This window comes from Crocodylus siamensis, chromosome 3 (assembly GCF_052110815.1).
Source record: "Crocodylus siamensis isolate JL-2025a chromosome 3, ASM5211081v1, whole genome shotgun sequence".
Lineage (NCBI taxonomy): Eukaryota > Metazoa > Chordata > Crocodylia > Crocodylidae > Crocodylus > Crocodylus siamensis.
The window spans coordinates 81,156,068-81,179,362 of NC_143397.1; the positions used below are offsets into that span (position 1 = coordinate 81,156,068).

General features: G+C 41.3%; 1 long non-coding RNA gene across 1 annotated transcript; it reads left to right on the forward strand.

Annotated features, from left to right (window-relative positions):
* The first annotated feature begins 127 nt into the window (after nt 1–127).
* On the forward strand, nt 128–17,480 carry LOC149868453 (uncharacterized). The gene is made up of 2 exons (XR_016441253.1): nt 128–264; nt 13,885–17,480. It is a non-coding gene; the product is annotated as an uncharacterized LOC149868453 (long non-coding RNA).
* Nucleotides 17,481–23,295: the final 5,815 nt, after the last annotated feature.

Here is a 23,295-nt window from a genome sequence, read left to right on the forward strand (position 1 = left end):
TCGCCCGCCTGCTTCAGAGAAAGCTGCTGGGAGGGGTTCTGGAATTCTCGCGATAGCCTCCTCCTGGGGGCGGGGCTAGGGTGTGGCCCACCGGGGCATGTGCCTGCCTGCGCTTAGCTATGCCTGCAGTGCCCCATGGGGGAGTGCGAGGCACCCTGCAGTTGAGCAGAGTATGAAGGTGGGGCTCTTTTTTAAGCAGGGTGAAGTCAAAGGGCTGTCTTGTACCTGAGAGGAAGTCACAGAGACGGGGCAAGGTGGAACAAGGTACACATTGCAGGGGGTAAAGGGCTATTGGTGTCAAGCAGGGACCCTCTGCCAGGGTGCGGTGGCATGCTAGGGTGTCTTGAGAGTCTCTTGAGGGTGCCAGGCACTATTAGCATGGTTAGGGGCACAAATGCAGTTCACAAGGTAGACCCAGAGATTTCAAGTAGGAGTTCGGAGCAGTTTTTCTGAGTTCTTCACAACAGAAGAATTGCTCTGGTATTTCTGTGCAGCCAAACTGAGTGGGTGCGTCTACACATGCACATTTGCTGTGCAGTAACCAGAATTACTGCACAGTACTGGCATGTGTCTACATGTGTGCACCTGTACTACTCAATAAATATGGCAACTTAGATTGACTTGGGCATATATATGATACCTGCACGATACAAGCATTATGCAGGTATCGCATTTACGCCCAATTAGTTACCGCACAGTAACACACATGTAAGGTGCAGTAACACTGTGTGTGTGGACTGACTTAGGACTAACTTTAGTCCCAAGTTTGTCCACACGTAGTGTTAAAAGCATGTTAATGCCTGCTCATGTAGATTCTGGCCTGTTCCCACTTGTTCTGCAATAACTGACTGTGCAGTAATTTTAAGCTGGTGCAAATACACACCCAGTGAAAACAAAGACCTGACGCATTCAGTAAGAGAGAGGCAATGGACTTTCTCCTTTCCTATGCTTGCCTTTAAAAATCTATATAAGACTGTGAAAGGGATTGGTGCTGAAGGAGAGGCAACTTCAACTTGGGAGACTGCTATACTGACTTGTCATAGCATATGGAACTGTTGCTCCCTATTTTGTAACAATCAGCATTTTACCGTAGACTCTTTTCTAGTGCCAGTATTGTTGCGCATACTGGGGCGGGGGAACTGCTTGGGTTTTTGTGCTGTTGATTCCTCCAGCCAATCCCTTAAAACAATCATTTGAGACAGAACAGAAAGAATAAATTGTTATCAACTAGTTTGTTGAATTGTATGACTTTTTAAATTTAGGCCCAGCGCTGTGATGGATGGCTAGCTAAATAACTGCATAGACAATATTGAGAAGAGTATCCAAATGCACTATTTAAAAAGAAAGAAGTCCTTGCACAGTGAATATTTATGTATAAATACCAGCAGGAAACTTGATTTTGGCTATGATGCTCATTTGGCATGTACTGCAATACACCTATTATGCAGTGGCAGTATAGTGAATTATATTTGCTGACATGGACTCTATGCAGAGACACAGGTCTGATGGCAGACTGCTAATAGTTGGATTCTTGTAGCTATTTCACTTCTCTCCCACCCACAGCAGTGGCTGTATATCCTTTCAGTTGAAATTCCTGTTTATAAGCAATTGGAGATGCTATACTTGTACATGAGCAGGAGGTTGGACTGGATGACCTCATGAGAGCCCTTCCAGTTATATTTTCTGTGACCTTAAGTAATACTTTTTTCTAGGTACCATTTGCTTTCAGGGTATCTAGCATCAACTTTCAAACTAGACAAAGCAATAACTAACTTATGTATCTTTTTCATCTTAATACTTGAATTAGAAGCCTGGTGTGATACAGTTGAAGTGGAGAATGGTAATTTCTTTGATTTTTTTCTTTTACTTAATCATACCTACAAAACAAAGAAAAAGTAACTCATAGAATAATAACTATTCACTTAAAAGCTGCTGGAACTTGTCTTACTATTGGTGGAATACATAGGGAAGTCTTAACAAGTCAAAGCGTGAGGAGTGTTAATTTATACCACTTTACAAACACCCCTGAATTTGGTCCTGTCGTTCTTTCATATGATCTCCAAAGACAAATCTGAATGGGAAATTAACACTCAGCCATAACATTTTTACAAGTGAAAATGGAAGTTTTCTGATCTTCCCCCCCCACACAAAAAAGCCATTCAAAAGAAACTATATTCAAGGATTTGAGAATTATGAAAAATACCATCTTTGGTCCCTCAAAAAATGTTGAGTTTTTTTCAAGAAAACCTTCCAAAATAGTGCAATAAAAATACTTCCTTACCTACTTGAATAGTTTAACTGCATTAATATATGTTACTGTCTGCATTTGCTCCTGCCATGTCTTGGCCTGACTATTGATAGACTGTTAATGTGTTCCTTCTGGCTGAGGGTTCTGAAAATAGAGAATGTTGCTATATGTTGCTTTTAAGTAAATGCAGTTCACTTGTACGATACCGACATTTCAGAAATTTAGAATCAAGTTTTAGAGCTAATACAGTGTCACCCTACTTGATGGCTTCCTTTCTTTTCTGAGGCTTCTGTGCATTCATAGGTGAAACCGGCTGAAGTTACAGAATATTATTTCCTTGGGAAAAAATGAATGGGCCCAGAATATATTCATTTTGGTTCTTTATATGGCAGCAAGATTAGACACCACACCTCCCCATGTTTTTAGGGCTTCTAGTGATAAGTATCCACTTGAATCTTAGAGTTCACAAAGAAAACATGTCCTTTTAATTTATTGAGTAGTGTTACTTGCCAGTTCTTTTGGCCTGTGTTTTTAGTTAGGCTTCCAGTTTACCCTGCTAGTCTTTATTTTTCTTGTCTTTGTACTCTAATCTTCAATCCAGCTTGAAATGTGGGAGGACAACTGGATTTGAGCAAATGCCATAAAAGCAGCCTTTGAGACTGGGGCAAAAGAGAACTGTTACAGTAAATACCATTCATCCCAATGCGACTGCCAGTTTTATCTATAGGGAACAGGAGTGGAAAAATACACTAAAACAAAATAATTATAATAATAATAATATATTTATATAATAATGATTATACTGTTGCTAACATAATTCCTGGAATTAGAAGTGTGACTATGGTACTATGGTAGAGGTTGGATAGGATTGTTTTGGCGTTACAAAGAGGAAAGGCAGTGTATTGTAGTGAATCTCCTCCAATAGGTGGAATAAAATACAATTTTTATGGCGTATTTTACTCAATATAGGCCAAACATGCCGTAACCAAGGAGTGCATTCCTTATTAGAAGAGCTTCCATGGAAGCAAAACCATCTCACTAATTACTTCATCAGAAATTGGCAAACTAGCTTGCTCTTGCAAAAATAAAAGTGATGGAAAGAAAGACTTGCCTTATGCTCAGCAAGGATTTAGTAGCAGTTTTACATCAAGCACTTGTGTTTGCAGGGCATTATGGCTTTAAAAATAGTTTTAATAGTTTGTAGAAGTAAAATCATAAGACAATCAAACTCATCACATTTTTTTACTTGCTGTGCTGCAGAATCCATGCTTTTTGTGGGGGAGAGCAGGGTTTAAAACAATTTTGATCTCTTTGTAATATAGAAATTATGTTTATTTGTGAATCTCTCCATCTATGGCACAAATTAACAAAATATAGTTATCTTGTCAAATCTAAATGCCTCAGGTAATAGGTGCAGCATCAAAAAATAGCTTTTGTAGATCTGGCTTTAGCTTTTTCTTTTCTTTCCCTTGGGTTGTATTTTATTGAACATCAAATTATAATCATATAAGGTTGATTTTTATTCTTTTAATTAAAGAGTAAACTCTGGCCTAGCTCAAGTAATTTACAGCAGTGTTTCTCAACCTTTTAAGTAGCAAGTACCCCCTAACTTTTGAAAATTTTAATAAGTACCCCCAACACTCAATTTTCCAGGGGATTTTATAATTACAGACTAATGTGTGCCATATGTTGGAAGAAGGGCTGTGTATATAAGGCTGTGATATGGCAGATGTCTGATCTGGTGTGCGTAGGGTTGCCACCTTTTACACCAGGGGTGCACAACTCAAGTATGTACCTGGGCTAGAGGTGATGTTGCCCAAAGCTAGGAGGGCGAAACCAAGTGTCACACGAAGTACAGCACGCCAAATTATTACTGGGGAATTTAAAGTGCAGCGCACCAAATTTTTTGCCATAGTTTTGAGAGGAGGAAGGGGCAAGAGAGAGAGTGTTGGAATACTCACGTACCACCTGCCTGTGTCTCATGTACCCCCAGGGGTACTCATACCACAGGTTGAGAAACCATGCTTTACAGCAACAAGCTGGTACAGTTGCACTTAGGCTCAGATATCCTGCATATGGTAACAACATCTGATACAGTGAAGAGCAAAGCTCTGTTAACGTTTCCTATACCCTGGGTGCATCTACTTGTACAATTAGTATGCAGCAATAAACTCTGGCACAGTTCATGCCCCAGTTTATTTCTCCCACTTGCAGCATTTACATGTGCGACACTCCAGCACATTGAGCTGGAGTGGAGCAACCCTTGGCTGGCGGGGGATCAGCTTGCCAGCCTGTTTGACAGACTTTAGTTAAAGGGCCCCCACCACCATTTTGAAATGCGGAGATGCTGGATACAAGAGATGCTGAGTCTGCTGGAGCATGCTAATTAGCATATTCCCACTGACTCAGTTAATCGAGTCTGTTCAATGCGTCGTAATTACAGTGCATCGGAGCAGATATCTCGCACGTCTACAGGCACCCTAAATGATCCCATCAGCTATTCTTCCACTGCCCCCCACCCCCTCCAATAGAACCACAGTATTACTACAGCCAAATGGCAATAATAATGACTCAGAATCACTCCTACATTTCCACTACATGTGATGGAAGATGTTTCCATCTGATTATTTTGACTGTGCTGGGGCCAGGATTTGGTACAAATAACAGTTAATGAAATATTACTTATGTTTCAGTAACTAAATATATTAGACCAATAGGAAAATAGCCATGAATAAGCACTAACACAACCTGTGTAACAGCAAACAACAGTTTGGCCCCCTGCAAATAGAAGGAGTTTGCTTAAAAATTAAATGCAGTACAGTACCAATAAATTATATTGTTTAAAAAAATATACAGGCAATCCTTCACTAACTATATTCATTCAAAAAGAATGTGACAAGAAACATAGCCTCATAAAACCTTAGCTGAAAACAGGATAGCATTACAGATAAAAAATTAACAAAATAAACACTTCCTTGGCCAAATAGTGACCTTCAATACTTAATATACAGCAGCTGCCTAAAATCCTGGAAAATAAGTGAGAATGTAGGCAATACTTCTTCCAAGCAGAATTTTCACATTGAACCATGCTTGAAGAATAGGTACATCGATACCAGAGGAAAGTTGCATTAATATTCTATGTGGAAATGCTTGGGTTTAATAAGGAGTCTCTCCAGCGTGGTGCTGCTGCTCTTCTACTTGATTCTGTGGTGAGCTCATAATCTTCTGTATAGAACATAATACATTGCAGTGATGTCACAAATGCAGCATCACAACTTCACTGTAGAATCAAGTAAGTTAAAGTTCTTGGTCCAACATGCTAGTTTTGGTAATAAGTAAATAGCAGACTCAATTTAAGTGCTCCAGAGACCTGATCCTATTTACATCCAAGTCAATGATAAAACTTCCATAACCTTAAGCGTAGAAGTAAGTTTTAATTAGGCAGAACTCCCATTTCAGTTGCTGGGTTCAATTCCCCACTACATTCAGGCCCCATCTCTCTTCTGGTACCTGTCTACATGGATATGGCTACTAGAGATACAAGCTCTGCCAAGGTTTAAGCCAGCGGTTTTCCTTGACCATGAAAATTATCTCCTGGATGATAACAGTCAGGATCTGTCTCTTTTGCCATCAGGTGCAAAAGGGTTAGCAAATTAACAATCGAGCAAGGGTCAGCAAACTAATACCCAGGGGTTGCATCCAGTCTGCAAAGAGCTCAGGGTGGCATTAAGCATCCACAACACACCCATCCCCTCCACAGTGCCCCCCTACACAGCCCTCCTTGCTGATCTATGCCTACACTTACCTTTGCCACTGAACTTGCCCCTGTTCATTGTGACTGGAGACAGGAACCATCATTGAAGTTAACTGAAGGTGGCTTGGGTGCTCTGGGATATGGAGATTTCCAGCCCACAGCACGGCTGGGTCAGAAGCAGCAGCCCATAGCAGCAAAACCTTGCCAAACCCTGCAATAAAGAATAAGGACCACTTGGAAGAGGTCTTTTTTATGAAGAATCCTATTAGGACAAGGGCCCATGATGATGAAAATATTTTGAAAGGTAAATGAGTGGATGTACACCTATAGTATATCTTTAAAAGATTTTACAGTATAAATTCCATGCTTCCAGAAATCTGTTCTTTTCAGCTCAAGCTATAAGGTATTTGCTATGCTGTCTAAAATATCTCATACCATATATGGAAATTTTGTAAAAAATCAGGTTCAGTGCTGCTAACAGTTCTTCAAAGTTCAAATATTTATCCAAAACCTGTACTAAATATGAACTCTATTCACATTTGACTTTATTTTGATTTAGGTTTCTTTAGAGAATTCAAAGACTATGTGCAGGCAGGAACCAAATAGAGACAGAAAGTAGAGTTAAGCATTCAGAAAAACTACCAACCAAAATCATTTCAGGTCTAACACAATGGTACTTCATAACCATTGAAAGGTGAGATTGACACGAAAAAAGATTACTGCCATCAGACCCTCAGAGGGTACCTCTGACCAGTCAATCTCCACAGGTTTGTCTGAAATAAAGGAGATTGTGAACATCCACAAATCCTACTCAGTGAGAAACATAGGTGCCTTCAAACTTTGTAAATTAAGTTAAGCAAAGTGATATTAACTAAAAAGCACTATGAAAAGTATTGCTAGACTGACCTCAAAACCAGGATTGGGACTAAGATCAGAGGGTGCTTTTGTCTCTCTTACAGGCAGTTTGCTACATGGGCAGTATTTCACATGTTCTTCTTCAGTTGAGTGTGTGTATATCAGTAAAGACCCAGGAAGGTCGTGGGCCAAACTCAGCCCTGGCATAAACAGATAAGTATGTTCTCAGAGCTCTTGCTTCCAGTTAAATCAGTTTCCAAAGGCAGGTTCAACATTTGGCCCGGTACTAAAAAGACATGCACAATGAGCAATGCCTTATCAAATGCATGCCTCCTATTAATACACCTACTTAGTTATTAGTTTTGATAACCCATCCATAACACCTTCAACCAGAAGGGGTATAGATACATTTCTGTGAGAGAAAATCTTGGGTCTTAGGGACATGCCTTGCTGCACGGGCAAATCATGCACCTTATGAGAGAGCACCCTACACACTAAGTGGGTTGTTTAGTAGCCTGTAGTTATGTAACAGTTTGGGGCAATCTCCTTTCCTGCTCCATATGTTTCCTTCCTTCCCCCAAGCAAGTCTCTCTTACCTTACCATTCCCAGTCCACAGAAATGAAAATGCACATCTGGACATGTCAGCTAGGCTGCCATAGGAGCTCTTTGCATAAGATTTCCATACAGAAAATACATGACATTTAACAAGTTTAAATCAGCAAACCATATATCTTTTACACTGTCATCTCACTCTCTCCTAACAGGGGACTTGCCCACTCTTCAAATCTAAATCTTCCTAAACTTTCAGAAGCCTTGATACTGTGATTGATTATTATTACCTGTTGCTAAACTCTTTTAATGTTTGTCTGCCAGAAGATGTGTTGCTTAGTCTGACTAAACCCGAGAGACTGATTCCACAAGTGTTATGAAGTATTGATTCATTTCCCCAAAGTGTCTGGTTAAAGGGTGATTTGAGTAAAATCTGAAGTTCCGTCCTTAAATAAATAGTGTACATAAATGGATCATGTCAGCAACACTCAGCTTTCATGATTGCCTGAAGTGGGGATTGGATAATGAGGCTTGTCGGCTCTACTAGATTTGTAACAGATATTTGTGTAGAATGGTCTGTATGTTTGGGGAAAAAAAAAAGCACACGAATGCTTGGAAGACTGGTGGATCAGTCCCAGTCATGCTCTGGGCCTGGTTAAACTGAATCAACATAATTATTCTTCAGAGGATCTTTTATTATGTGTTACACATTTCACTTTACAAATAAAAATGGTTTTAGAACAGAGCTTTCCATCAGGAATAGTAGTCGTAGAAATGCTTTATGGAGATTACAGCTGAGTTTGGTTTCCCGTAATCCTTTTTGCCTTAGAAAAAAAAGTCTTTGCTCCCCCTGGTCTCAATTAGCCAGTTGTTTTCACTGATGACAACACATATGAAAGGAAATAAAGAGCAAAATCAATGAAAAAAGAATAGCAAAAATAGAATAAAATCCTTTCTCAAGAATCTAGCGCTTATATTAATTTCATCTTTTTAGTTGATATAGTCAAGTTGCCTGTATTAGTCACCAAGAGTCCCTGTTCTGAAAGCCCTCCCAACATCAAAAGAGATGCAACCATGTTCTGACAAGGAAAACAATGCACATTTTGATTCTTCTGAGTACCTCTCTCACCTGACATGATAAAATATGGAATGGACAACTCATTCTGTAGATGCACTGTGTTTTATTCCTGTACAGACAACCAACTAATTTCATCATAAATTAGAATCCCAGTGTGAGAAGCACCACTACAATTAGCTATCAGATAGTTGCACTGCATCTGTGTAGACGTATTGCCATTTGGTGCCATTATGTAAACATAAATGCTGACAAAAAAAGCCACCAACTTGAAGACATACATTTTAGATCCCACAAAATATACAGTTTTCTTTTTGGCGGGGTTTTAAGTCATTTGCCTCATTAACTGTTCCAGCCATAATAGTCTGTAACTGTGAGATTTTAAAATAACTTAGAATGTAAAAGCTCTACACACACACACACACTCCCCCCCCATATGATTTATAAAAAACAGTGCTGAAGTTAAAGTAAAAGATTTTAAAGACTACTTAAAATGCAAAATTTGACTCCACATTCTGAATAAAATATAATGTGTTTTATAAGTTGGCCCTCCCCTATATTATTTCTCAGCCATTATTCATACAGTGCACAAAACAAAATAAAGTAGCTTGCCTAAACAAGATATCAAACGGACATGACAACAGCCTACAAATATATTAAAGAGGTAAACTAGAGGCAGTCAAAGAATGCAGCACTTGGGAACTGCTAAACCACCCAGAATGCAGTGCATTCATGGAGAAGAGGGGATATTTTTGTTCATGTTGGCATTTTTTTTTGCACTAGGCTGACCTTTTTTTATTAGAAGGATCAGACCTCTGTGGAGCCAGAAACTACAGACTTCAGAGTCCAGAAGTTTAGAGATTATTTCTGTTGAATCAGCACTCAATCTAATAAATGCATCAGTGCAGAAATACAAGCAATACACTCAGGGCTATTTTGCAGCAACATTGCATTTGGAAATAAAACTTCAGTCCGAAACTTGGACTTCTGAACCTAGTGCAAACCTACTGGTCAGTTCATAAAATCTGATGTGGCAGTGAGCAAGGGACAGTTAGGGCATTTTTACTCATGCTCCAAGAGCTGCTCTAATTAGAGCACCCACAGCATCTCGTGCATCATTGTCCCTGCAATTTGATGGCGGGGCGCTTTATCTAAAGTTCATCTAATAAGCTTTTGTTAAAGTGCCCCTGCCACCATTCTGAAGCACAGGGACACTGATACACAAGATGTGGAGGCTGCTAGTGAACTAATTAGCATGCTCAGTCAGATTTGATTAATCCATCAACACCATGTGCCCCTGGGGGGGGCATGGTGGCAGTGGGAGCGCAGCTGTGGGAGCATGGCAGTGCTAAGCACGGAGCTCCCACAGACAGCATCTTTTCGGTGGGGGTGCACTGCCATGCTCAGGGGGTACATATGCACCTGTGTGCACCCCCTACATGTCGCCAGTGGATTAATCACATCAGCTCTGATGCACTGTGTAGCAGGGCACCAAGGTGCCTGCTACTTGGAGAGCTGGGATAACCACCTAGGTGCAGGTTGCCAGGGCAACCAAAGGGAGCTAAGGACTCATACCTGCCTGGTCAGCTGGCTGGAAGGGGCAGGGCCTGGTTCCTATATAACTCCCAGGCTGTGACCAGGCAGGCAGTTCCCTGCTGGCAGCCAAAGGGGAAGGAGCTCCGCTGGACTGAGTAAAGAGGACAGGCCAGACTGTAGGTACAGCCCAAGATTGGGGGAAAGATGGAGCAGCCCTGGTGTGGCACGAAGAATGTGGTTATAGCCAGGCAGCTGGAGCTTACGTTATAGCCTAGGGGCTTGTGTTTCGTTTGTGGTTACACCGGAGGTTTGGGTGAGGCTATTAAGGGCTGGAGGAGGCCTCATAAGGGGACCCACAACAGAGTGGGAACCCCAGCCCCCGACAAGGGGGCCGTGATTCTACGAGCGCCCAGAGAGGCGCGGTTGCGAGACAGGGGCTGCAGAGAGCCCGAAAACCAAAAAGAGTATGAGACTAAACAACGTCTGGTATACCAGCCAGGCTTGGGGTGTGGTACAGGGGTGGTTGGAGCCACACATAGCCCATAAGGCTGTGGTGCGCAGGAACATCCGTTAGCAAAGCTGGGCTAATGTACAGGAAGAAAACTGTGTCCAGGGAGACAAAGAGGCAGCCTCCCTATTATATATATTACATCAAACACGTGGCAGGCGAGAATTAAGGGTGCTTTGTAGACAACCTGGACACGGTAAGGGGCGCTAGGGGAGAACATGACGACACTAGGATGCCCCTCCTTCTACACACTGTAATTACAAAATGTCAGAGCAGGCTCCCTGCACATCTACAGGCAGCCTTTAATGCTAAACTGATATTCTGTATTACTTTTAACAAAAACAAGTTGCTGTGGAAGCCTTTCATTTGGTTAATGCTATTTAAAGTTGCTATGCCCTACACATTCTCTTCATTAACACATGAAAAAAATTGATTTCAGAAAACTTGTTGTTTATTCCAAGAAAGATAGTCTTATATATTTGTTCATCTAAATATATATTCATGTATGTGTATAGGTACTTATATATTTTTATACACACATGTACACAAAGCATGTCTGCATGCATCTTGTGCACACACACTTATACAATTACCCTCTTTTGCTAATTTACAGTTCAGGTTTCCAAAAGTAGCAGAAAATTAAGGAAGTCAACAACTAATGCAGTCTTTATTCACAGGTCTTAATATACAAGTACACCTCAGTCACACATATTCCTCATGCCCAAACCAACTCCTTGCATTTGTCTTATTTTACCAACCTCTGCACAACTCCAATTTTAAAAATATCTTAAAAATCTCACTTTCAAATATTTTCTATTCTTGAAATTCAATTTCATTTTCTACATTTTCAGGGATGTTTAAATTAGGAGGGACGATTATAATCCTTTCGTGTGGCCCCCTGTATATAACACAGGGCAAACTACCTCTCAGAAACTTACCCAGGAAACTTTGTATAAGTTCTGTTTGAGCTATACCATATCTTTTAGAAAGATATCCAATCGTGGTTTTAAAGGTCTTAGCGGATGGAAAACTCATCACTCCTATGCGGTTAGTTCACTCCAACTGTTATTGTCTTCACTATTTAAAAATATTTATAGTCTGAATTGTCCACAGAATATTTTAGAGACCCTCATGAAAGAGGTAGAAGCAAAACAGGTCCATTAACACTGAATTTTCAATCTGAATCTGAACATGCGACTCATACCCATCTCTAACGTAATTCCTAGTTTTGAACTAACTCAAATTACTAATTTTATTTCTGCATATTATCTACCAGGAAAAATAAGATGAAGTGCTTACATGTTGTCTGACTTAGGTCCTGTTAATCTTTATTAGGTGTACTTATAAGTCTATTAGGTGTATTTGGCAATTAGTATTAAGTGTCAAAGTAGAAGTCTGTAACTCATGGAATGCTCTAGCAATAATCTCATCTCTTCCCAAATCCATCTTCTCAAAGATGGTGATTTAATGTCAGTGTTTTAGTTCAATTTTTGTGGAGCATCTGGCAAAGAATCACAGCTTATAGTATTTCATCATGTCAAAACAATACACAGGTCATGGAATTTCTGCATTAAGGTTTTGCAGTGTAGAAATAGCATGTGCAAAGTTTGTAAAGCAAATTATATTTCCCCAAAAAGTGACCCAAGCTCACCACAGTTACTTCACTAAATATGGCACTCCAGAGAAGACTTTAATCAATAATCCAAGCTTGTTAAATCACCACGCAGTGCAGGACTGTAATCTCACATATATTTGGTGATATAAGCAATAAGTAAAAATTCAATATCAGTGTTATTTTTGTGAGGGAACTGATTCAATGTTAAGCAATCAAACACAAGTAACCAATGGAGAACAGTGATTTAATTTATATAAGCTGTTTCCAGCTGTAGTATTCCAGCCTGAATCTCTTATAAGATTCATAGATTGTAAGGGCTGGAAGGGACATTGCAAGATCATTGGGTCCAGCCCCCCCCTCCCCCTCCCCACTAGGCAGGAAAGACAACTGGGGTCTGGTGACCCCCAGCGAGGTGACCGTCTAGTTTCCTCTTGAAGGTATCCACGGTAAGTGATTGCATAGCTGACTGGTGTCTCCTAATACTGGAAGGGCACCAGCAGCTGATAGCCGACCGGTTAGGGGGGTCCCCCAGCATCCAATCACAAAACCAGAAGTGCTGCTGGCATGCACCCACATGCACCCCTTACATGTTGCCAATGGGTGATTGCACCTCCTCTGGATGGAGTTTTTTCCACAGTCTGGGCACTCTAACTGTGAAGAAGTTTCTCCTAATGTTAAGCCTGAAACAGTCTTCCAGGAGTTTGTGGCCATTACTCCTGTTTTTTCCCAAGGGTGCCTTGGTGAACAGTTGTTCACTGAGCCCTTGATAGATTCCCCATACGTAGCGGTAAGCTGCTACCAAGTCCCCTCTCGGCCTTCTTTTTTAGGCTGCAGAGTTCCAAGTCCCTCGGCCTTTCCTTGTATGGCTTGTCTTGCAAGTCTCTGATCATACAGGTAACTCTTTTCTGGACTCTCAAGCTTTTCCACATTCTTGTTGAAGTGGACGCAGTACTCCAGCTGCAGTCTCATCAATGCTGAATAAAGCAGAAGAATCACTTCCTTGGTTTCGCTTGAGATACATCGGTTGATACATGCCAGAGTATTGTTTGCCCTGCGGGTTACAGCATTGACCTGACAACTTACACTCATAATATGGTCTATTATTACCCCTAGGTCCCTTTTAGTTGTGGTGCTAGTCAAATTGGCACCACTGAGCCTATATGTTGGGGACTGTTTACACTGGATGGAGCACTTATACTTCTCAGTGTTGAACTTCATGTAGTTCCAATCCACCCAACTTGCCAGCCTGTCTAGGTCTGCCTGTATCTGCAGCCTATTTTCAAGCATGACCACACTGCCCCAGAACTTGGTGTAGTCCATGCACTTGGCCAGTGAGCTCTTCATCCCCACATCCAAATCATTGATAAAGATGTTGAAAAGCACTGGACCAAGCATGGACCACTGAGGGATACCACTGGACACTTCTCACCAGGATGAGACAGATCTGTTCATTAGAACTCTCTGGGTCCTACCCCGCAGCCAGCTTCCTACCCACCTAACTGTCGAGCAGTTAAGCCCACAATCCTCCAATTTTTCCCCTTCCACTGCCTATGGATCTTTGCTCTAAAGAGTTTAAAGTCTAATTGATAGATTTGCCAGACAAGCAAAGAGGTAACATACAGCAGGAAAGGGAGAGGCAATGAGGAAAAAAGATTATGGGTATGTAGTTATGTGGTTTCTCTGTTTAGGGAAGAATACAGTAGTTTCATTTTTTTTTAAACAGAACATATTTTGTTTTTCTAGGTGATAGTGCAGAAACCCATCCTAATATGGAGGTTCGGCGCACAGATTTTGGAATGTTTTTGAGCACCTTAAGCAGGAAGGAAAAAGGCAGAAAGGTTTGTTATAGAGGAAGATATAACATGATTTGAAGATACGATGGAATGGAAAGAGTGGAGTCAACCTAAATATATACCTGTTCAAAGGTATATAAGAGGCAGGACCTTTGTGCTATAAACTGCTTTGAAAGTGAGACGTGGAAAAACTGACCTTTAGGGACAGTAAAGTGGAGAATCACTGAAGTGAATCATCTGTTTGGAATGGATTGCAGAGGTTGAGAGGAGGTTGGGGAATGTACAAAAACTTGAGAAAAAGAGAGTCAAGAGATAAGAACGTGGATGAGTAATTTGCCCATCAGAAAGGATGGGGCACACACTTTGTGGTACAGGAAGAAGCAACAAGAATTTAGCTAAACCTTCAAGTCTTTATGTGGACTTTAGCTCTTCATTTTGGCCCTGGAGACAGAGAGGCATCAAAGATGGGCCAAGAAAGATGATGATACAGTTCTGTTGCCTAAGATCACCAATTTGCATGGGTGATCTTGGGCAAGACATGTAGCATGTCTATACATGTGTCTTGACACATTCTAAGTAGAATACGATAAATCAAGTCTCCTACGTTTCAGCGTGCCTCTCCATCACACATATTCAGAATCCTGTATTTCAAAATGGTGATGGAGACACTTTAAAATAAAACTCGTTGAACAAGCTTTAGTTAAAGTGCCCCTGCAGCCATTTTGAAACATGAGACACAGAATGAATACATGAGACACTGTGGTGTGGTGTTTTAATTAGAGCAGCTGTCTGGGAGCCACTCTAATTAAAATGCCCACACCCCAGACCACGTGTATAGACAGCCTTTGGACTTAACTAACCAATCCCCCTGCTCCAGTCAATAGGTACAACAAGTGCTAAACACTCCTGATAATCGGGCCTGATAATCTCTGAAAGCGATGCCAATTTCTGTTGATTTTAATAGTTTTTCAATCACATCAGTTCCATCAAATTCCACATTAAAATTTAATTAATGATTAAAAGGCATTTGTTTAACAGTATTAAAGTGGTTGAGACCATAGCCATAAATTAATATTATTGACCCTAATGGAAAATGGAGATAGTAGGAGGTCTTAGAACTAAACTGGGCTTTAATCTTTTATGTGTAATAGCAAGAATTTCTGCAGTTTATATTCATATTATTCTTAGTTAGAATACCCTTTAAGTAAAGTACAAAAGTATGAAATAGGTAGCTACAACAATTTAGCCACACACATGCACATGCAAACACACACTCGGGTGTGTGTGTGGCTAAATTTTTGTAGAGCTGAATATATATTACATATATATACACACATATATCTCTCTCACACACACACAGTGGGGTAAGGAGGCTGCCGGTTAAATAAAAATTCCGGTTATTGGAATTAATGCGGCAGTGGTGGATGCCACATGCAAACCACCTTCCCCTCCCCCTACCCAATGGCTGGCTGGCTGACTGGGCAGCACCTGTGGAGCCCTCAGAGGAGAACCACTGCCCTCATGGCTCCCCCTCTCCCCGGCCCTGTTCAAGAAATACTTCATGTACATACCGGATAATAAAGTATTCTGGTTAGTAAAATGCCAGTTAACACAGCTTTTACTGTATATCCTTTATACATTAATATAACTAAAAAGCTGATGGCATGCACAAAAAAACCCATTTCTTAGCAAATCTGGGGTGTTTGTTCCAAAGTACTTTAGTACTCAAATTTGTCACTTCCAAACTAAGACCTGAAATCAGCAACATGCTTATTTATATGACCATTCTCACCCTTAGGCAGCAAGGCACTTTTGCAAATAATTTAATTCTGTTGGCTTCAGTGGGACTTAGGTACCTTACTTAAGTGCTTTGCTTTAAAATGATGGGATTAGTCATGTACTTAAGTGCTTAGCCAAAATAAGGCCTATAGTAGTAAATCAAATCAGGAAAAACATAAAAAGGGAGAAAGCATTCCACCTTCTTCCTAAAAAAACCTGTATGGTCTTAATTCTTTGCTTTAAACACATGAAAAGCCAGAACTGACTGTTGTACAATAGTGATTTGTTTTTACCATATTATTATCCAGATTTATGTATCTATTTATCATTTTCAAACAAAATCTAGCTCTCCTCAGTCACAGAGAAGGCTTGGGGACTAATATAATGTTAGAATCCTCCAGGGATTACCCCTGATCCTCAAAGGCATAAGACCAATTCCAAATTAATTTTCAAGTACATTTATGTAAACTGTGTATCCTTCTCAGAAGGAATAATCCACTACATTCCCTTATAAACAGAACCTTTAAATATGCAACAGATGTTCCCTTTTTGAAAGGCTCTTGAATTCATTGACAGGCCTTTGGCTAAACTGATAAATTAATTTGTTCAGGGCAGATTTCATAAATCCTCTAATAATTCTTACCCTTACACATCTTGACTTGATTTTTTGAGATCTACAGCATGTGTTTTAAATGTTTTAACCTTTACTACTTTAATCAGGTAACATTTATTTCAGGGTTGGATGATGATCAGTCATTGAAAGATATAGTTAACTAGGAAATAAAATCCAATTTGTCAGTTAAACCCCTACATCTGAATAATAAGAAGAAATCAATCTGTATGATTGAATCTTTGAAACATTTTGCTGCTTTGATGTCATTCTGCTTTTCAAGAATTTACACTGAAAGATTGCTCAGAGTGACTGAATGCCGTATATATGTGTAGATAGCATGCTTCTGTACAGCTGACTTATCATGGTGGTTCAAGTATAATCTTTTCCCGGTATGAACAGATTTATTTATGGAGTGTTAAACTATTTTTCACCAATGTTCAGAGGCTAAGTGCCAATTTAACATAGTAGAAATCAAGCCACAGACAAATTTTGCTTAAGCCCTTTATTTTTGTCAAGCATTTATTTTAGTTTTTTTCGAGGCATCTGAGTTAAGATCACACTAAGTTAAGTGCTCTATTGATTAAAAAATCTTTGATATTGTGTTCTAATGTACATGCATTACACTGTTACAGAAAGATTTTTATTTTCCTGTGCTGAACAATTCACATTCTGGCTCCCTTATGCACATCCTTGCCACAGTGGAACAGTTGGACAAGTCCTCACATTTACAATTTTTAAGTGGCAATAAGAATGGATTATATTATAGCAGTATTTTAACTAAAACCATCAACAAAAGTGAACTATCATCGTCTGCCCTTTTAAAATGTTTGTCAGTTAAAGGCAGCATTAACCTGAAAATCTAATGCTGCAATTTTCAGTATTAACATTGTTAACTATTCTACTAGTCCTCATTTCAATATCCATCTATCTGGTGTGTTTTTCCAAAACCCTGCTTCATTAGTTGCCACTGTTTCCAGTTTCTTCCTGTAACTCTTTAGTGCATTTATACTTTTTCAGTATAAAATTCTACAGACCACAGATTATTAATGATGGAAGAGCAGCATGAAATACACTGAATATATATCATAAAAATAAAAAGAGAAAAGTTACCATTCCTGCATTCTGTTAAAATAAATCCTTGCTTTCTAAATTTATTTGAAGCTGTCATGGTCCACTTGCTACAATATGCGGAGAAAGCCCCAAGCTTTACATTAAGTGATCTTGCTGGGTATGTTTCTATAACCTGAATATCATGATACAGCTCTGTTGGATGAATCAGGGCTGGGGCATTTGGGGTGTAACATAGGACTTGGCACTATCAGAGTCCTCCAGAATTCCCTGTTTTCCAAGTAAACTATTGATATTATGATCAAGTCTCACCCAGGTCCCAATTGTCTATTGTTTGAATATATTTCCTCCAAATCAGGGGAAAAGCTGACAGAGGAAAGAGAAGGAAGGCAGAAATCAGTCCCTCAAATCAAGATGCTTCTAGCTCTGTCATAGTCTTATGTTATTAATGGAAACATAAAACATTAATTTAAGTAGAGCCTGAATTTAGATCAAAGGCATAATTTCTTGTTTGGTTAATAATATGAAACAATCTGGTTGACTCTAATGGAGAAGTTCATGTTATCTTCATTCAGTTCTTCCCTCCCTCCTTTCTTCTGTTTTGTGGAAAATGACCTAGGTAAGGGCTCCAAACTTTGGAGTCTGAGTTGTATTTTCTTCCCATTTACCATTAGCACTTTTAGCCCTACTCCTTCCTTCAAATGTGTGTAGATAAGCAAGGAAAGAAAACAACAGAAAATGAAGATTTATCAGAATCGTAGTCTGGAAGTAACAGGCGTTTGTCACTGTCATTTTTCATGCTGTCTTCTATGTAGATGTATGTTGGTCTGTTTAGATTATATACTTTTGGAACAAGGCCCTCTTCTCCACATGTAGCATTATACATATAAAACATAAATTACAAATCCAAAATGGTATTGTTTAAGAGAGAAAATAACTAGTTGTAACTTGCTTCATTTGGGATTTTTCCAGAAAGAGTAATCTGTTAAATATAACTATCAGATTCATCAAATACCTTACCTTAATGTATTCATAGATTTTGGTCCTGTGTGCTGCCATTTATCCAACACATAAAGTGGATGAAATATTACACTAGTTGGCACCATGGACAGAGGCCATACAAAGTCAGTGACAATAAAGAACCCAGTCCTCCACAACCTGACTCATATGAACAACTCCAGTGGTCTAAATAATTTAATTAAACTAATCTGATTGCACTGGTTGGTTTTTGGTGTGGGCATTTCTCCCCTAGGAAGTGGACTAAAACTGAGAATTCATTGCATATGGAACATTTCATCAGCTGGTAAATGGTAATATCATTTGATCATTGCCAACACAGGCCATGAGGAGATCCCCAGCCTTAAGGCGATAATTGACAATTGAGAGGTGAATGGCCCTGCAGTTGAGTTCCTACCGCTGGGCACTGAAATAACAGCCAGTACAAGTAGAAATTCATTGTCCAAACCTTCAGCACTAAACTATGCAAATTTGCTATCAGAGAGAAATCAACCTACATTCTAAAATGTCCCTGCTGGGTCCTAGCACCATGCATAATAAACATAATGATACAGAAGGTACAGCTCCATTCCTAGTAGTAACACAAAGCAGACATCCTTCATCTGGAATGCTGGGCTTGAATTTTTAATTTCCTGATGAGAAAAGGAATGGAACTGGAAGACATTTGTTTTCTCAATGGCATAAACTTAATTCAAATGCAACTTTTGGAATTTCAGCATTGCACAGTACTTAATGATTTTCTACTGACTCTTTGAGTCCCCGTCCCCCCCACAAGTCTTTTACCATCTATTACATATTATATAGTTTATAATAAATAAAACTGCAGAAGGATGGATGTCTCCACCTGTCAAGAAGGGGCTAAAAATCTTCAGTAGTCAAAAATAAACCCCAATCCATGTCATTTGTGGAGTTTATCAAGCCTGTGTATGGGACCTTAAAAGGAAGGATTCCAGCTCAGGGAGGAGGAGAGGTTCCCAAATTAAGTGGACCTAGAGAATGGGACTTTCCAGCCTTGAGCCCAAGGTTGCTTTATGAGGGGAAACTTGTGAGTACCATCCACCAATGCTTTCTGAGAAAGGTTGTCTGTCCATCTTTCTTTTTTCTTATAAGTGGAGGATGGGGGGGAGAGGTGTCTAGGTACCCAGACTCTTTCTTTTGTTTTTGCCTTTACTAATCTGGCCTTTTGTGGGATGGTGAAATCATTTCTTCCATTTGTTCTTCAGTTGGGCTGCTTTACTTCCTGCAGGGAACTGGACTCTATAAGGCCTAATAAGCAGGTTAAGTCATAGAAGAAGTAAACCACAGCATGGCTGGAAATATTTCATGTGGGTGAAGGGAGATGGGGGGAGAGGGACAGAGGAAGACAGCCTGCTATGTCACTGCCAGCCATGAGGGGATATATACTGTCTAGTCAGTCACACTGTGACACATGGTGGACAATCCAGGAAAGGTTCCCAACCAAGATGTAGGGTCTGGTGCACCAGAAAACTGAACATCTGCATGCAAAAGAAACGTAGACAAATGTGGCGTGGGTCCAGGGCAGCAAATAAAGTGGTTAGCTCTCAGCAGCAGCAGACTCAGCTGCTATTGCAACAACAGTTAATATAGGAACGAACTCCAAAATGCCCAGCAGCAGCTATGACATAAGCTGGCAAATCAGCAAGAGGACCAACAATAACAGCTGGCCTAGCAACTCTTGGTGGGGTTGCAGTCAGCCAAGGCAGCTGGAAGTCTATTAATCAGTACCACAGGCCTGGAACCTGTTCTTGTGCCAGCACCAGTAAAGTTTACAAAGATGAAGCCTATCATAAGGGATTTTTAACCACCTCATAACAGAGGGCCTGGACTTCCTAATGGCCCCTACCCCAACAGCACATCCTGACTACAAAAGGCTTGATCTTCTGTATGCACAGGATTTTTTTTTTTTTAATTAAAGAAGTTATCTTGGATATTAACAAGGACATGCATCACCATTGCTTCCAGGCAGAAGCATATTCCCAAGTAGCTTGGATAGTAGTAGCAGCTCAAGAAAAGGGTAGGTGGGGGGGAATCATTGTTAACCATGTTTGTGACCTGAGGAACAGATTGGGACACAGCTTCAGCACTAGCAGAAACGTTTATCCAAATAGTCCCAACCATAGTGCCAGAGATACCACTTGAGGACATTAACCAAAGTGATAGAGTTAATGAAGAACTTTCATGACTGTGAATGAGTCTCCAGGAACGGGGAGGAAGGGTGCACCTTGAGAACAGAGAACTGAACAGACCTGAGGTAAAGCCTGGCCAGGGGGAACAAGCTATATTTACAACATTTTTTTTTTTTGCATATGCCCTGGTGAAATCCCATACAATCAACTAATGGCAAAGCCTCTGTTGTGCTCTATAACAAGTGTCTCTCTTGTGTTGCATGAGACAATCCAGCTAGGAAATTGGGACCCCACCTTCTAGGCTCCTTCCTGAATCATCAGGCACCTGTGGATTTGGCTCATATGGGCAGCTGGATTGGGAGAGGACCATTTCCCACATTTCATTTTCCCTATTTTGGCATGTTCCAAGAGGACAGGGAGTACCTGCCCAGAGTGGCAGTTGACTGCACCCAAAAGAGATCCTCAAAATGCCCCAGTTCACCTCCCACTGATAGAAATCCCTTTGAGGGGGTTAAGATGGACCTGATAGGAGCACTGCTGGGCAAAAGCACATCCATATCATTGCAGATTATGTAACCCTGGCTGCAGGACTACCCACAAAGCCACAATCCAAGTCCAGATCCCTGGAGGTGCCCACAGCCTAGAACCACCCGCCCTTCTGGGATGAAGGAGGTTACCTTCGCAGAAAGGTACCTAGTGTCCCTGGACCTTCAAATAGACACCACACAATGTACAACTATGTGTACCTTATTTACAAAGGGTTATTTAAAGAAAAGGAAACTAATTAATACACAACTGTTCAACTGTCAGAAACTTATTCACACCCTCAGTCAATAACATTCCACATGGTGATGGCTTCAGATGATATATGTACACAGGTGGCCTGGACCAAATGCCTGGGAAGGCAGAGCTGCTTTTGTGCCACTACCATGGGATGCATGGGTAGGTCCTTGCTGTGAGGGTCTCACAAGGTGTGCCCCAAGGGTTGCTGTGCTGCAGGCAGGTGTTCCCTCACCAAAATCCCTGTAAAATAGCTTACCCTGCCCAGACCCTTGTCCCCTGACACACAAGGAGGAGGGTCTGGGCTAGAGATTCTGGCAATCTCCCTTGGCTATACCCACATACCCCCACTTGCCAAGCAATCAAAATTTTCCCCCTCCCTTGGGTCTGAACTCTCTCACAGGGGCCCTACCATGAATGACTAATGCCTCCCAAGACTGAGAGGGTGGGGGAGGGACATCATTTGTAGGCGGCAGCATCGGTGGCGAGCAAGAACTGCTCGCAGCCACCAGCAGTGGCGGGTGTGGTGGTGAGCAGTGAGCAGGGACTTCCCACAGACACCAATGGCAACAGCGGTGGTTGAGGGAGGGGGTTGTGAGCAGCGACCACCCATAGAAGCTGGTGGTGGTGGCCAATCTCGAGGGGCCACATGCCTCCACCCATACCCTCCCTACAAGTCGCCTATGGGCCCTGTCCTATGTGAAGAGGGCTAATGTCTCCTAGCTCTGCCTCCCATCACAGCTCATGAGGAGCTGGATCAATCGCTCTCCAATCCCTCTCCCCTCAGTGCACCTCACACCACACAGGGTCTTGGAGAAGAGTCCTTCTCACTTGGGGGTCTCCAGAAGGGCTGGGTGTTCCTCCAAGCAGATCAGGGAAGGCTCCCAGCAGAATAGGAGCAAGACAGGCTCTGTAGCTGGGCTTCCCAACCCTCTATCCCCCAATGCAGCCCGCACATTTCTTGGGCTCTCGCAGCTCTGAGGACAGGACACCATGCCCATCCTCCCCCTCAATCTCTGGGCTTCTCTTACAGCTCTCCCTTTCCCCCAAAACAGCTACTTCCAGAACAGGCTTCATCTGCCCATATCACATGATATCTGGGGAGCCATTTTCCCCTTTCCAAAATGACTGCCTCCAGAAAGGGCTTTGTTATCCACATCCCTCTTGAAGCATGGTGCCCAAAACTGCACTCAGTATTCCAACTGCGGTCTGACCAGTGTCCGATAGAGGAGAAGTATCACCTCCTTGGTTGTGTTTGTCATGCATCTGCTGATGCATGATAAAGTGCAGTTAGCTTTGTTGGTGACTTTGTCACACTGACAACTCATGTTCATCTTGGAGTCCACTAGGACTCCAAGATCCCTTTCCGCTTCCGTGTTACCAAGCAGGTCATTTCCTAGGCAGTAGGTGTGCTGGACATTTTTCCTCCCTAGGTGCAGCAATTTGCATTTCTCTTTGTTAAATCGCATTCTATTGCAGGTCTGCCCATTTGTCCAACCTGTCCAGGTCTGCCTGTAGCTGTTCCCTGCTCTCCGGTGTGTCCACTTCTCCCCACAGTTTTGTATCATCTGCAAACTTGGACAGAGTACACTTCACTCCCTCATCCAAGTCACTGATGAAGACATTGAAGAGTATTGGTCCAAGGACCGAGCCCTGTGGGACCCCACTGCCCATGTCCTTCCAGGTCGATACCGACCTGTCCACCACCACTGTCTGGGTATGACCCTCTAGCCAATTTGCCACCCACCGGACTGTGTAACCATTCAAGTCACAGCCTCTTAATTTGTTCACCAGTATGGGGTGAGATACCGTATTGAAGGCCTTCCTGAAGTCTAAGTAAACAATATCTACCCTGCATCCAGGTGCTTTGTAACCTGGTCATAAAAAGAGACTAGATTAGTCAGGCATGATCTACCTGCTATAAACCCGTGCTGGTTACCCCTCAGCATAATTTTTC